Source organism: Quercus robur, chromosome 6 (assembly GCF_932294415.1).
Source record: "Quercus robur chromosome 6, dhQueRobu3.1, whole genome shotgun sequence".
Lineage (NCBI taxonomy): Eukaryota > Viridiplantae > Streptophyta > Magnoliopsida > Fagales > Fagaceae > Quercus > Quercus robur.
The window spans coordinates 39,744,075-39,760,393 of record NC_065539.1 but is presented as its reverse complement, the minus strand read 5'-3'; positions in this window follow the sequence as shown (position 1 = coordinate 39,760,393).

The window sequence follows — 16,319 nt, the reverse complement described above, 5'->3', positions numbered from 1 at the left end:
CTTTTATAGGAAAAATAGGAACTTACCCTTCTGTAGTTTGTTTGTAAAGGCAGCCACGAGTATCTTGTCGTCGGTTTCATCGATCGAGAGAGCCTCTTTGTTAAAGCGGGTGATGTAGGATCTCAACGTCTTGTCCTCTCGTTGCTTAATGTTCATCAGGCATGCAATAGACTTCTTATACCTGTGTCCCCTGATGAAGTGTGAGGCGAATTAGGCGCTTAACTCTTTGAAGGTACTAATGGAATTGGGCGTCAGCCTACTGAACCAGATCCTTGTGGATCCCTTCAGCATGGTGGGGAAGCCTCTGCACATGATCTCATTTAGTATCCCCTGTAGGTGCATCAGGGTCTTGAAAGACTCCAAGTGATCTAAGGGGTCCTTGGATTCATCGTATTTTTCCACCTGCGGCATATGAAACATCGGCAGAAGGGGGAATGAAGTGATGGAGGCTGTGAATGGCGAATCAGTTCGGTGGACTAAGTCATCGAGGTTGCTAGACACCCACCCTCTGAGGGCGTTCATCATAAAGTCCATCCATTCCTTCATCATTTGCATCTTGGCGACTATGTGAAGTGGAACCGTATCAGTGACGGATGGCCAGCTCGTGTCTTATCGTTCTGGCCTGCTTGGGGTGTTGCTCCCTTTCAGACCTTCTTGGTTCCTTCTCTTAGCGCAGGTGCCTTCTTGGTCTTCTTCTTGGGTATCCATTGCTGCGTTCTTCTGGCCTAGCCGTTTCTCTAGGTCATGATTCTATTTGGTGAGATGTTCCACTGCTGCTGTGAGGGTTTGGACTTGCCTCTCTAGAGCAGTGGGTCGTGGTTCGTTGCCTTGATTGTTGGTGGTGGTTGCCATCAAACGAGTAAGTACCATGCAACTTTTTTGTCTGGGAGGCGATAATATGGCTTACAAATCGATGTTTCCCATAGATGACGCCAACTAATGATGCCAAAAAATCAATAGTAAGTCACATAGTCCTCACGTACTTGAAACAATATCTACACAACAAAAAGAAAAGACCTAATAGACAGCATTGGTGTAGTGCCAGCCAAATACCCTTCGAAGGTCAAGTTAGAACTTCTTACAACTCTAGAGTACTAAAGCTGGGGTGAATTATGTGTACTTTGGTTAGTGAGAGTTTTGGGGCTTTTATAGTAGCAGAGGGTTGAATTTTCTTCCTTGGTTTAGAAGTCTTTTCCATATAGGAGCCTTCATGAATGTATTTGGAATCCTTTCCTTGTAGGATTCTTTTTTGATTAACACTGAGCGTGGGGCACAAGATATTTCCTTATACACGTATGCGTGGAGACCAAGTTAGGGTCAAGCCAGAACCGTCAGTCTTGTGCGCCCCCTTTAGCTTAGTGGCATCAGCTTTCCATCTTCGCCCCAAGTTGACCCCGTCAGCTTGGAGCTGTAGACTCCCTACTGTTGTCATGTGTCTGTTGAGGTACAAATTTTCGGGCCTTAATTTTATTAGCCCACTCACAAAAATACCCATATGGGCCCACACATTATTCTAAACCCACATAAATATTCCCTATATATATTACCCAAATATTCTCCACGTTATTGGGCCTTGACAAATACTCCACACATAAGCCTATAAATTGCCTTGGGCCTTTTCACAAATATTACCCATTATATCCCACATATTATCCAACTTGGATTTTCACACAAAATACTCACCATACCATCACCACATTAAGCCACAAAATTATGCCACCTCTATAAAAAGCCCAACATCATTTAGCTTGTGGGCAAAACTTAAAGAAAGCCCAAACTCTCTAAAGCCCACTACGACGTGGCAAATTCAAAGCTCACTACGACGTGGCAAATTCAAAACCCACTACGATGCGGCAACTTCAAAGCCCACTACGATGTGGCAACTTCAAAGCTCAAAGCTCACTACGATGTGGCAACCTCAAAGCCCACTACGATGTGGCAACTTCAAAGCCCACTACGACATGGCAAATACAAGGCCCACTACGATGTGGCATCTCTAAAGCCTGCTACGATGCGGCATCTCTACTAAGCCCATTGCTACATGGCAATATTTTTACAAAATCCTACAAAGCCCAAATGCTAATTTGACACTATTTTTACAAAGCCCAAATGATAATTTGGCACTGTTTTCATAAAACCCAAATAATAATTTGGCAACCATCTCTAAGATCCCAAATGCTAATTTGGCACTATTTTTACAAAGCCCAAATGATAATTTGGCACTATTTTCATAAAGCCTAAAATAATAATTTGGCAACCATCTCTAAAAGCCCAAATGCTATTTTGGCACATGCTTACAAAACTCAAATATTATTCTTAACTCTTGTTTTACATATACTAAATCCCTCACTTATGGGAAATATAATTACTCATCTATCAAAAAATATTTCTTTTACAGAACTCGTGGGAATTATGCTTAGTTTCCCATAATTAACTAACTACAAAAGCCCAAATGCTATTTTGGCACATGCTTACAAAACTCAAATATTATTCTTAACACTTGTTTTACATATACTAAATCCCTCACTCATGGGAAATATAATTACTCATTTTTCAAAAAATATTTCTTTTACAAAACTCATGGGAATTATGCTTAGTTTCCCATAATCAACTAACTACAAAAGCCCATGTATGTTACCCATGGCAAAACTGTCACGCCCCAATCCCGATACCCGAATTTATGACTATGACTAGCATGTTAATATCAAGCTTAAACCTGATATTAACAAGAACCAACTTAAATTTTACAAGAGCTTCCCTCTTTCTTATTTTACATCCTTGTTTCTTTACTTCTTGATATAACCTATCACTTGACATTCAGAGCATTTACACTGTACTCAAAGATTGACATAATCCACTAGTTATTCAAATTTAGAATTTCACATAATACATCTCTTAATGCTTTAAGGTACATAACTTTCATTAGATCCTAAAATACACAATACTGCAAAACTAAACATCATATACAAATTTGGGTTCTATACATTTAAAACTAAAACTAGCTCCTTCCAAAACTCGACTAAGGTTCCCTCTGCTCCAAAATAAAACCTGTTGACTAAAAGAGTGGAAGGGGTGAGCTACACAGCTTAATAAAGGTAAGATATATGAGAATTTAATAAGGATGCATGTAAATCCAATCATTTCATTCTATAAATATTCAAATAGGAGAACATCTTTTCATGCATAGTATTTTATACTACTCATAATAATAAATTATACGCTCTTCATAGAAAAATAATTATTCTCCCTTTTCTTATTAGAATAATATTACCAAAACCTTTTAGATTGAACTTTTTTCATTTCTTACAAAGTAACCAAATATAATATTGATAGTTTAACATCAATATAAATGTATTCTCATTACAAAATAATCATTTTAGCTTAAATCAGATAATTGATAACTTTGTCTTAAACTAGAAACAACTTGTCGAATAAGAAAACTTTTCTTTATAACTTCTTCTCATAAAATATTATAACTTTCATGGTCATAAAACTTAACATTTCATAAGAACAGATATTTAATAACTTTTAAACATAAACTTGTACTTTCATCAGAAGTTTTATCTTTATAGCACAACAGAACTTCAGAAACACTTATCTTTAAAGAACAGTTTTTCTTTTCATTAGAAACTTCTTCTTTTCATGAGAGCTTTTAACTTTTCATCATGCATTTAAACATAATCATTCTCTCATGATTAATAAAATAATATATCTGTTCATAACATATTGGTTAGTTCATATCTGATATGTCTGTACAGAGAAGGCCTCATCACATTTGGGTACCCTCATGTGCATGATATTGTCCTTTTTGGGAGGCCTGATGGCACATCCCCTCAAGGTTTTGTCCTTCTCTGCCGTTCGTACACATTGGAGAGAAGGCCTTATTCAGATCAGAGTTATGGGCAACCCCATTTCCTCTACTTTAAATGGTCTAGATTACGGAAAATCCTATTTCCTCTACATTAAATGGCTAAACAGATAACATTTTCCATGGAAAGCCAGTAATTAACCCCTACTAGCTGAGTTCAGATCACCAAAGGACATAACCCAAAAACATTTCATACTTTACATCATACTGAAATTTCTTATTTTGCATAACATTTCATAATAATAACATTTCCATTCTTTTCATTAAACATCATGTTCGTGGAAATTAGTAATGGCATCAATATGCTTAAATTATATACAAAGGGTTTCGAGAACTCATGAACATATCTTTATTTGAAACATGCTTATATGCCATACATCTAATCAAAAATCCTTTTAATGCTCATATACTTTAAAATAACCTTATGACTTACCAAATGCTCATATAACTTATTCCTTACTTGAAAGCAGAGGAACTGAGAGCCTACAGTCAAAGGAACTTAGACATAGGGAACTGGTAACACCTAAGCCAAATAACAAAACTTATTACTATCCATAATTTCCTTGTTATAAACTTACACATTCATCTCAAAACCTATCTCTTAAAATCAAGGAAGTCCTAATCCCACCTCAACGAGGTTTCCACAACATATTATGCACACATCAACAAATAATGTACCAAACTAAAGAAAAACATCATTCTCATATTAATAACATATCTCTAGACATACCAAAAGATAAGCATATTAAATTATAACCGTCACATGGTTTAGAACCCCTCCTTTGAGTGTTAAACCTCAAACTAAGTTACACAAAATTAATCTATGATCTAGACATACCAAAAGATAAGCATATTAAATTATAACTCAAAACATTCACCCTAACTTTAGAATTAAATCTTCAAAGTCAGAGTTATCATTTACTGTTTACTGCTCATTTCAGTAGCATATGCCTCATTTGTAAAATACAAATGGGCTGTCTATACACATCCAAATGTCATGAAATTTTACAAAACCACTCCCCTATATGGCCAGTATATACCATAAAAGTTTCGGAGTCAAAGAATAAAATCATGATTTATTAAAAATTATACAAGACAATGTGCTCAAATCTGTCTTGACAGAGTTTCGCACAACTTAGAAATTAAACCATTATTTTTATATTGATTCAAATGCTGTGAGACCACTTCCATAACAATAATGTGTCTTAGATTCCATAGGAAATATCCCTAACATCCAAATTCACAGTATAAAATTTAATACATAATTTACCATACATGAACACAGAATCTGTCACAGTGACAGCTTTGCAATGTTTTCTTGTAAATTTACAAAAAATTATCAAACGATGGTATTTTCATATGGGGATTTTTATACACTCATTAGAAATGTTAGAAAACACTTATATACAGTCATTTAACCATTTATAGCAAAAATACACACAACAAAAATCCCAACAGCAGCATCAAAAGTACTCATTCTAACTTTATCTTACTTAATCATATACAATCATTAATTAGTAAAAACCCTAATTTTATAAACCACAAATACCATTACTAAAAATTCTTCAAAGAATTCATGGATTCTAAGGTGAGAGTAGCTAGAACCCTTAATAAGTTTATGGTTCTTAAGGGGAAAATAGGAATAGAATCTCTCTTGCATGAAAGGATTTCCCTTTTCTAGTGGCTACACCCAAAAGTATGAGAGGTAGAGAGCTTGAGAGAGTTTTCTTTCTTTTTGGTGTTGGACCCGTAGGCATGAAAGAGGGAGAGAGCTTCTTGAGTTTTCAGTTTCTTTGAGAGAGTGTGAAGAAGAAATAAGATGGAGTCTTGTCTTTCTTTCAAAGTGTGGACCTATGGGTTTGAAAAAAAGGACATAAGAGAGTTCCTAGCACTTTCATTAAGAGAAAAGAGTGTAAAGTGGGTGAGAAATTCTGATTTGTGTACCCGTGGGAAATGGAGAGGTAAGGAGCTTCTTGGATGCTCTAGTTGCTTGAGAAAGTCAAGCAAGAGGTAAGGTGGAGCTTGTTCATTGCATGGCCAAGTCTTGGTCTTTGGGGCTTATCAACATGCATGGTTCTTTGGCTTTACATGTGTTGGATTTCAATTGGTTGCAGGTGGGTGGAATTTCCACTATAACATCTCATGCATCATGCTTAATTAAAACACCAATTATGTATCTAATAACTCAAACCACTTAATATAATTTTGTACATACTTAGTATATATTTAAAATACCGATAGCCATTCAATTATTTATAATCTTTACAATTCTTATTCAAAGGTATTATAAAATAATATGCTTATTAAATACTCTTATATTAATTTTAGAAAGTAAGTGGCTTAAAAATAATAATTAACCACTCAAACACATAGTTTAATTATAAAATTGGGTCGGGGTGTTACAAAAACCATTCATTTTTGTAGGGATGACCAAGCCCAAAGTTCCAGCAATTGAAGCTCACGTGAGCTGACCAGCCAAATTTCAACACAACTTAAATAGTTGGAGCCCCTTTCCATCAAGTCCCAACTTGTCCAATCAGATCAGAAGAGGACACGTGTCCATCAAGGATTAAACCCTTCCTCCACAAGCTAAAATCCCATCATCTTTTATGTGACATAAAGTTGAAACTGATGTGACAGAAAGCTGGGAAGCTTCAGCCAGCTGTCCTTTCTTTCTTCTCCAACCCATCCAGTCAAGAGCAGCCATGACAAGGCCCTTAAAGCTCCTGAAGTAACATGAAATCAGTTCATTCTCATACAAAAAATGTGTATTCTCTGGTTCATGGACGAAGCACATGAACCCCAAATGGGAAAACTTAGGGAAATGTGGTTTGGAGGGCATCAAGGGGATTCTAGCAGAGTTTCCAAGAAGGGCTCCAAGGTTGACACCTGGCTTGGGTGGTCCAATTTGCCTTAGAAAACTCTGATTCTAGCAGCAGCATAACCAAGATCATGAGCCTAAAAGCATACTCTAATCCCATCAGCCAAGGCTAATCAGCATTCAATGCTAAGCCAGAATCCTAGCTATTATTGCCCAGTACAGCAAGAACCTTTTGAAAGTTGAACTTACTACTCTTAGCTAAAATCCTAAGAACGATTCTCTAAGGATTTTCTGAAGATTAAGAAAGATTTAGCAAAGATTATTTGCTAATCACCCCCTAAAAACCCTGATATAAATGGAACTCTCCATTAATGCTTCAACAACACACTAACACACCAAGATACACTCAGACATACACCAGAAGAGATTCTTCCTTAACCTCTTTGCTTAAGCTTTCCCTAAACTCTGAAAAAGTCACTGAGTTCTTAGTTTCAAGTTTAGGAACTAAGTTCCCGAGCTCCTAGCTCAAACACACTTCTCATAGCTCTACTCATAAACATTTATCTACCCCCAGTAGAAAGCTCCAACAGCCTTACTATATACTCTCACTCATTACTCATACTACTCACAAATGACTCTCTCCACTCACTACATATATTATATTCACGAGCATGCCATGGCACCATAATGATCTTGCTGCGCTAGTTGGGATCTCTCTCTCTCCCTTCATCTCACACTAAGTTTTCTCCATTATTTGTTATTATGGAACCCATGATTTTTACTTATTCATTTACTATTAATGGTTAAGGTATAACTGTTACTATAGAATTTTTCCCTCATATTGTTGTATTAGAAGACTCCTTTCTAGAGCTAACAGATGATGAGTTTGAAAGTGTAGATATTTTCCTTAATCTGTGAAGTAGCTAACAGCTGGAAGTTTATTATGTTTTATCCTACTTTACTGCTGGGCTATTTTCTGTAGAAAAACCTTACGGTTGGGTCATTTCCTGCAGAAACATTTTACTGCTAGGTCATTTCTTACAGTATGCTTTTTTTTTAACCGTGCTGACATGTCCATTGTAGGGATTGTTCATGGGCCACTCTTGTCAATTCCAATCTAAGCCCAAGGCATAAAATATAGTGGATTTCTTGGATCTTTACCCGATAGCCATTGGGCTGTGCATCAAGTCTATCGTCGAGTTTCGGTTTAGACCTCCAACCCAATATAAATCTTATTTGCCGGAAGGAAAACTTTTTCGCCCCCGACAGTGTCAATGGATACAGGACTGACGGGTTTGACTGGAACGTCGCTCTACACCTTTCCAATCCGTGAGTGTTCATATTTACAATTTTATCCTTATCACGCATCATGTTTTACTTGAATAACGAGTTGATGGGAAATGTTAAAAAAATGCTCTAAAGACATTAGTTTAGAAACTATTTTTAGAAATATTTTATAAAAAATGGAAAAATAATAATTTTGTTATCAACTTTTAATATATTTTTATAAAAATAATGTCAAAACTTTTTTAATATAGCTTATTAACAATTGCCCTAAAGATACCTGACGCTTCCAAAATATTCCATTTGAGGCTATACACGGACTCTCTCATATGGGCCTGGCCTATTATGATCTCCAGCAGTCCAGTTTGTATCACTGATTTCTAAAACCACCCGATTAACTTTACCAATAAGTGACACTAAAATTTTTAAGCTTACCAGACATTGTAGCTGAATTATATATCCTCTAGTTTTCAGTAATAGGAAAAGGAAATCAATAATAATTGATTGAAATATCTTTGACTATCGGCAACATAATCTAAAGCAAACATGCAAGATCCTCTTCAGGTTATTCTATATAAGAAGTTAAAAGTTAAAACAACTTCATACGAAATCCATGTGGGACTTGTTTTAAAATGCTTACACCGTTACACGTAAGGTTGAAAGTTCCGATGAAAGATTTGGATCTACCTGATATAAGCTTCTTATTAGATCTGGCTTAGTGTTTAGCAAAATGGCGGAGTCAACCAGAAATGCTTTGCACAGTATAGGAATTATAGACCTTGTTTAATCACTTCCTATTAGCTCAGCCTAAACTGGTGCAAGATTTGTGTTACTTTGGGCTGCTGTGGGTGCATATTGCAAATGATAAGAGATTTGTATTGTTCCCACTGTCAGATGAAATCCAATTTTAGTTTCTTGCTTAATGGAAAAAGTATTTGGACTGAATGCTATTTGAGTGTCTGAATTATGTTTTTTTTTTTTTTTTGGGTGAGGAAAGCCTGAATTATGAATTAATATTTCATAATCAAGTTCTTACCCCTCTCTCTTCCGCCCATATTCTAATTTACGTTACTAAACACCGTTACACCACACAAGTGTATTAGTATCCTCATATAACCTTTTCTTACTCCCGGTAGGGGTTGAAAATTTAAAAACTTTCTAGAAAGGGAAGAGCTCATTTTCAGTCACCAGTGGAACTAGACACTGGACATAGGTTGTGTCCTAGAAAAGTCTTGGATATTGAGAAGACTTAATAATGGAGCCTCATTTTGTGCTATCATCAACTATACAATTTTTTGTTTTTTGGTCTCATATTCTTAAATCTTAATTATAACTTGTTACATATTCTTTTTATTTTTATTACTAAATAATCAAAATTTAAAAAAAATTAAACACATAATATATCACAATTGATATTAGAACTGCTCTCCTCTAAACAAAATAGATGTGCATGATGATTTGAACTGCCACTCCTCTAGCTTGGTTTAGAGAAAAATTTTAGGACAAAGATTAGCTCCAAACTAGCTTGGAGGAATCTTCTTCAAAATATACATGGTGATTTATGAGACTATTTAATTATATTATTTAAACACGTCACATGATTCATTAAAAAAGTTATGTGACTAATTCTAATCATGGATGATCTCTTTGATCACTACATAATGAGTTAGAGGAAGATAACTCCAAACTAGTTTGAAGCTTAATTTTTCCAAAATTTATTCAATCTCGAGTAAAGTTTAATTCCAACCACTACGTGGAAATTTATAAAACTATTTATGTGTATTTTTAAACAAGTCACGTGGCTCATTAAAAAAAGTTATGTGACTAAAATTATATAAGAACAGTCTCTTTAATTGCCAAATAGTGAATTGGAGGAAGATTTTTGAAATCTTTAATGTTAAATGTGTTACAAAAACCAAGCTAATTTATTTGCTTTAAAAAAAAAAACTAAAAGTTGAATTATTTGTACCAAAAAAAAAAAAAATAGAGACAAAAATGTAAAAAAAAAAAAAAAAAGTAAATCCCAAATGCACACTTGGTCTTTATTTTTAACCTGAGTGTGATTTACTAAAAAATGATGGATACAAAAGGAATGATTTTTCTTTTCTAACGAGTGCCCTAAGAGCACTGGTTAAGATTCTTAACTTAAGAATCAATTTTAAGAAAGTTTTGACATCACTTTTATGGGAAATGAAAAAAATTTCAAAGCATTAATTGTTTTTTTTTTTTTTCCCCATAAAAACTTTCTTTAATTAGATTTTTAATCAGTACCCTAAGGATACTCGTTAACATTTCCTTTACTAAAAAATGATGGATACAAAAGGAATGATCTTTCTTTTCTTTTTTGGGTTCTGTGGACAAGGTCATTTAAATTAACTTACCTTGTTCTTAAAAAAATTGGATAGACGCAATTGATGTTGTGTTCAAGAAAGACGTCAAGTTGTAATAGATTCTATATTTTAAAACAATAAAAATATGGCATGGTTATTTGAATAGTTTATCCTCGATTTGATTAGGACGAAAACTTTGTTTCAAAACTAATGAGGATAAAAGGAGAGCCTCAGACCGACGGTTTTGTGCAATCTTCCATACGTAAACAGACGGTGCGATAACTGACGGTCATAGCTGACGGCCTCCAAGATTGACGGTCTCACTAGGTGACGCCCAAAAAGCTGAAGGAAATAAATGGAGGCTGACGGACCGAGCATAAAGTTGACTTGCTTCCCACGTTATGAGTTAGGAGTTGTCTTGTTTCCCACGCTAGAGAATATTCAAAAGGACTCCTATAAGGAAAGGATCCCGGAAAATACGCCCAAAAGGACTCCTATAAGGAAAGGACTTCTACTCCAAGGAAAAGAGGGATGACCCTTGCTACTATAAAAACCTTAGCACCCTCGTGACCCAAGGTACGCATAATTTTACCCTCTCTAGCACTCTAGAGCAGTGAGAATAGTTCTAACTTAACCTTCTGAGGGTATTTGGCCGGTACCACACCGGTACCCCCCGCTAGGTTCTTCCTTTTCGTTGTGCAGGTACCATTGGCGACGTACGAGTAACGTGTGACTCACTGGTGGTATTATTTCCGGCATCATCAGTTGGCGCCGTCTGTGGGAACCGTTTTAGCACATTCTCGTTTCCAAGACAAAAGAGTTACATGGTACTCACTCGCTCAATGGCGACCACCAACGACGTTCAAGAAGAAGAAGCCCCTACGACTGCGCTTGAAAGACAGGTGAGGACACTCGCCGCTGCCGTGGAGCGCCTCACAAAACAAAACCACGACCTAGAAGAGCAACTGAGACAGAAAAACGCAGCCCCCAACAATCAAGGAGCAGATCAAGAAGGAACCAGCGCCGACAGAAGAAACCAGGAAGGACCCCAGGCCAGCAACGCCCCAAGCAAACCAGAGTGACAGAACACAAGCATCCCCTCCCTCGCGGAAACCACTCCGCCACTTGTTATCGCGGAGATGCAAGCCATGAAGGAACAAATGGAGGTTATGATGAATGCTCTCAACGGGCGAGTATCAAGCGACCTTGACGACCTTGTCAATCGAACTGATTCGCCGTTCACCGCCACCGTCAACTCCTACCCTTTACCAAGTAAGTTCCGCATGCCGCAGATAGACAGTTATGACAGGGTCAAGGACCCACTGGACCACCTGGAGACCTTCAAGACCCTAATGCACCTTCAAGGAGTAGCGGACACCATCATGTGTAGGGCCTTCCCTACAACGCTGAAGGGCGCAGCGAGAATTTGGTTCAGTCGACTGGCATCAAACTCCATCAGCACCTTCAAAGAACTCAGCGCTCAGTTTACCGCACACTTCATCGGAGGCCATCGATACAAGAAGTCTACAGCTTGCTTGATGAGTATGAAGCAGTGAGAAGATGAAACTTTAAGAGCCTACATCTCCCGCTTCAACAAAGAGGCGCTCTAGATCGACGAAGCTGACGATAAGATACTTGTTGCAACATTCACGAATGGCTTGAAGAAGGGCAAGTTTTTGTTTTCCCTATACAAAAACGACCCAAAGACCATGTCGGAAGTACTTTATCGCGCCACAAAGTATATGAACGCTGAAGATGCGCTGTTAGCTCGGGAAGAGAGGCCCAGGAAGAGAGAACGGTAGGAAGACAATCGGCAGGACCAAGGCCGAAAGAAGGCAAGAACCGCAGACCGAAGGGACGAAAGGCGCCCTAAGCCCCTGGGAGGAAGGTTCACGAGCTTCACTCCGCTAACAGCACCGATATATCAAGTCCTTATACAAATTAAGGACGAAGAGGCTCTGACGTTCCCGGGAAAGCTGAAAAGTGACCCCAACAAACGTTCCCGGGACAAGTATTGCCGATTCCACCGCGACCACGGACACGACACGGCCGATTGCTACGACCTCAAGCAGCAGATTGAGGCCCTTATCAGACAAGGAAAGCTGCAGCGGTTCGTTAGCAAGGAGAAAGCGGATCCCCCCGCACAAGACCAACACCCCCGACGGGACAATGAGCGACCGAGACCCCCTATCGGGGATATTAGGATGATCGTAGGAGGAACGGCTGCCGCTGGGTCATCCAAGAAGGCCCGCAAGACCTATCTTCGAATGGTACAAAATGTTCAGCTGACGGGAGTCGTACCGAAGATAGTACGGAGAGAAGGTCCCATAATCGGATTCTTGGAGGAAGACGCGCGACGCCTTCACCCTCCACATGACGACGCACTCGTCGTCAGCTTGCATGTAGGAGATTACAATATGCACCGGGTGCTGATCGACAATGGTAGTTCAGCAGATATCTTGTACTATACAGCGTTCCAGCAGATGAGGATCGATAAGGAGCGACTGATCCCAACAAACGCCCCGCTTGTTGGCTTTGGCGGAAGCCGAGTATTCCCATTGGGAGCAGTCACATTATCCGTAATTGTGGGTGATTACCCTCAATAGATAGCCAGGGACGTGACATTCTTGGTAGTTGATTGCTCGTCAGCCTACAACGCTATCCTCGGGCGACCCACGCTTAACTCATGGAAGGCGGTGACCTCCACTTACCACCTGATGATAAAATTCCCAACTGACTACGGAGTAGGGGAGCTGCGCGGAAGTCAGATGGCCGCACGCGAATGCTACATAGCCATGATGGAAATGGAAGATCAGGTTCAGGCTTTAAGCATTGAAGAGCACCGGACGGTAACGGAGCCGGTTGAAAAGTTAGAAGAGATACCCCTTGACAGTTCTGATCCTGCCCGGACGACCAAAATTGGAACACTCGCTAACCCCACGGTCCGTCAGGAGCTCATAACCTTCCTCAGACGCAATCGAGACGTATTCGCGTGGGGTCATGAAGATATGCCGGGAATAGATCCTTTAGTCATGGTGCACAGGTTGAATGTGTCGCCCGCCTTTCCACCTATCAGACAAAAGAAGAGGGTGTTTGCCCCCGAGCGAGACCGAGCCATAGCAGAGGAAGTCAGAAAGCTACAAGAAGCGAGCTTCATTAGGGAAGTATACTATCCCGACTGGTTAGCAAATGTAGTAATGGTGAAGAAAGCGAGCGGGAAATGGCGGATGTGTGTGGACTTCACCGACCTTAACAAGGCCTGCCCCAAGGATAGCTACCCCCTCCCGAGGGTCGATGTCCTAGTAGACTCTACGGCCCGACACCAGTTGCTGAGCTTCATGGACGCTTTCTCGGGATACAACCAAATCCAACTGATGACACCGGAAATAATACCACCAATGAGTCACACGTTACTTGTACGTCGCCAACGGTACCTGCACAACGAAAAGGAAGAACCTAGCGGGGGGTACCGGTGTGGTACCGGCCAAATACCCTCCGAAAGTTAAGTTAGAACTATTCTCACTGCTCTAGAGTGCTAGAGAGGGTAAAAATTATGCGTACCTTGGGTCACGATGGTGCTAAGGTTTTTATAGTAGCAAGGGTCATCCCTTTTTTCCTTGGAGTAGAAGTCCTTTCCTTATAGGAGTCCTTTTGGGCGTATTTTTCGGGATCCTTTCCTTATAGGAGTCCTTTTGAATATTCTCTAGCGTGGGAAACAAGACAACTCCTAACTCATAACGTGGGAAGCAAGTCAACTTTATGCTCGGTCCGTCAGCCTCCATTTATTTCCGTCAGCTTTTTGGGCGTCACCTATTGAGACCGTCAGTCTTGGAGGCCGTCAGCTATGACCGTCAGCTATCGCACCGTCTGTTTACGTATGGAAGATTGCACAAAACCGTCGGTCTGAGGCTCTCCTTTTATCCTCATCAGTTGCCCCCTACTTTACATGTTCGACGCTTAAAACCGTCAGCATGTGGAGTTATTTCTGAAAAAGAAAATGAATTATGAATGACTCCTCAAGCCGCGAGCTATTTAATGCGAGGTCACGTGGGGCGCAGTCGTTGGCCTCGTTCTTGGGCACGGGCGTCGCCTCGCATTCCGTGCGTTTTCCCCCTTATATAAATATCACGCCTCATTGTTTCATTTCGCCATTTCAACCTTGCAGATCTTTCAAGAGAGAAACCGTCGCTCTTACTAACGATTCGTTCCGTCAACTTTTATCAATACCGTCATTCTTAAGGTTGTTTCACTTATTCAAGATCTATTTCACCTGTAAGTTCCTCTTCCTTTCTCTTTGCTTCTTTTTTATTTTTACTTTTGCCCAAAATTTTTTTTTTTATTGAGAACGTCAGTCTAGGAACTTAGAGTGTATCCGTCACTTGTAGGTAGTTAGATGTCAAGTGACGCGTCGAGTGATCAGTCGTCAGTCCGCGACGGAGCGGGCTACGACGAAGTTTTTCGCTCAGGTCAAGAGTCCGACGGCTTTTCTGAGTCGTCAGGAAAAGAAACGTCAGCCCAATCCCTTAGTATTGACGTAGAAGACCGTGTCGAGGGAGTTAGGGAAAAGGTGTTAAGTGAGGTTGAGGTCGAGGGGATCGACGAGGAAATTGTTGATGACGGGAACTGGGAGGAAGGCGACGAGGAGATTGATAGTGACGGGGATAGGGATGACGGTAACGAGGTTAGTAGTGACGGGAATGAGGATGAAGGTGACGAAGAGTCCAGTGAGGGAACTTCAGGGAGTTCTGGAGGTAATCGTCCCTTCATCCTTCCGGAGGAATGGGCCGTCAATAAATTTCTCCCAAAGATGAGCAACAGAGTTTTTAATGAGTTGCGTATTCGTTTCCAAATCCCAGATCACATTCCCCTCCGTCTCCCTAGAAAAAATGAGAAGTGTTATACAGGGAGGACTGCTGATGTGGGGATGTACGATGCCATGTTCGCAGCTGGCCTTAGATTACCACTGACGGCTTTACATCGTCAGCTGGCGGATTTCTTGGGATTGTCCGTCAGCCAGATTGCGCCGAATGCCTGGAGGATCTTTATTGGTGCTGAGGTCCTTTGGGGTCGCTTGAGTGGGGGGAACCGTCAACTTTCGCTAGACGAGTTCTTTTACTGCTACAGACCCCAGCATAAAGTATCCGCCAAGGGGACATACCATTTTGCACCTCGTGAAAAGAACTTAAGATTAGTGTTTGATATGCCGGACTCGAATAGGAATTGGAAGAATAGATTTTTCTTTGTTAAGGGGACGGACTGGGTGTGCCGTTCGGATGAGTGGGATACGTTGCCCGGGGGTTATTTTGATAACACTTGGGCTTATATTAGGGAGTCAGGTTGCCCCCGTCTCTTTCTTTTTATCGTCCCTTTCCACTTTCCAGGGAGTTTTCACCGTCTCTTTTAACACCGTCTATTCCCTTTTGTTTCAGCTATCGCTCGTCCGGAGGTATCTGACGAACAAAGGGAATTCATCCGTCAGATACTTAGCATCCCGCTCGAGCAACGTAAGTGTAGGGATTTGATAACCCTAGACACTCTTCATTTGTATTGTGGGGGTCCTGAGCCGACGGTCGAGGCTCGGTAGTTGGAAGAATTTTCTAGAAAGCGTAAGTAAATGCATTATTTAATCCGTCAGCTTATTTGTTCCGTCTGCTCTTACTTATCCGTCAGTTTACTTTGTGTAGAGATGGAAGCTGCGAAGTAAAGGGTGAGGGCCGCTGCTGCCCGTAAGAAGGAGGAAGACAAAGCCAAGGGGAAAGAAGGAGCGTCAACCCCTCATTCTTCTTTCAAGGGTTCAATCAAGAGGAAGGCTGACGGAAAGGATGATCCTCCTTCTAAGAAGGTGACCGTCACTCCTATGGACGTGCCCTCCAAGAAGTCGCCCCCCAAGTCTGGTCACGGTGCTGGGAAAGGAGTGATGACCTCCTCTGGTCCCGTCATTGAGGGGCCCTGTTGCTTGTTGACCCACAAGGATTACGTTGTCGAGGGGGTGGAATCTCTCATTAAACATACGGAT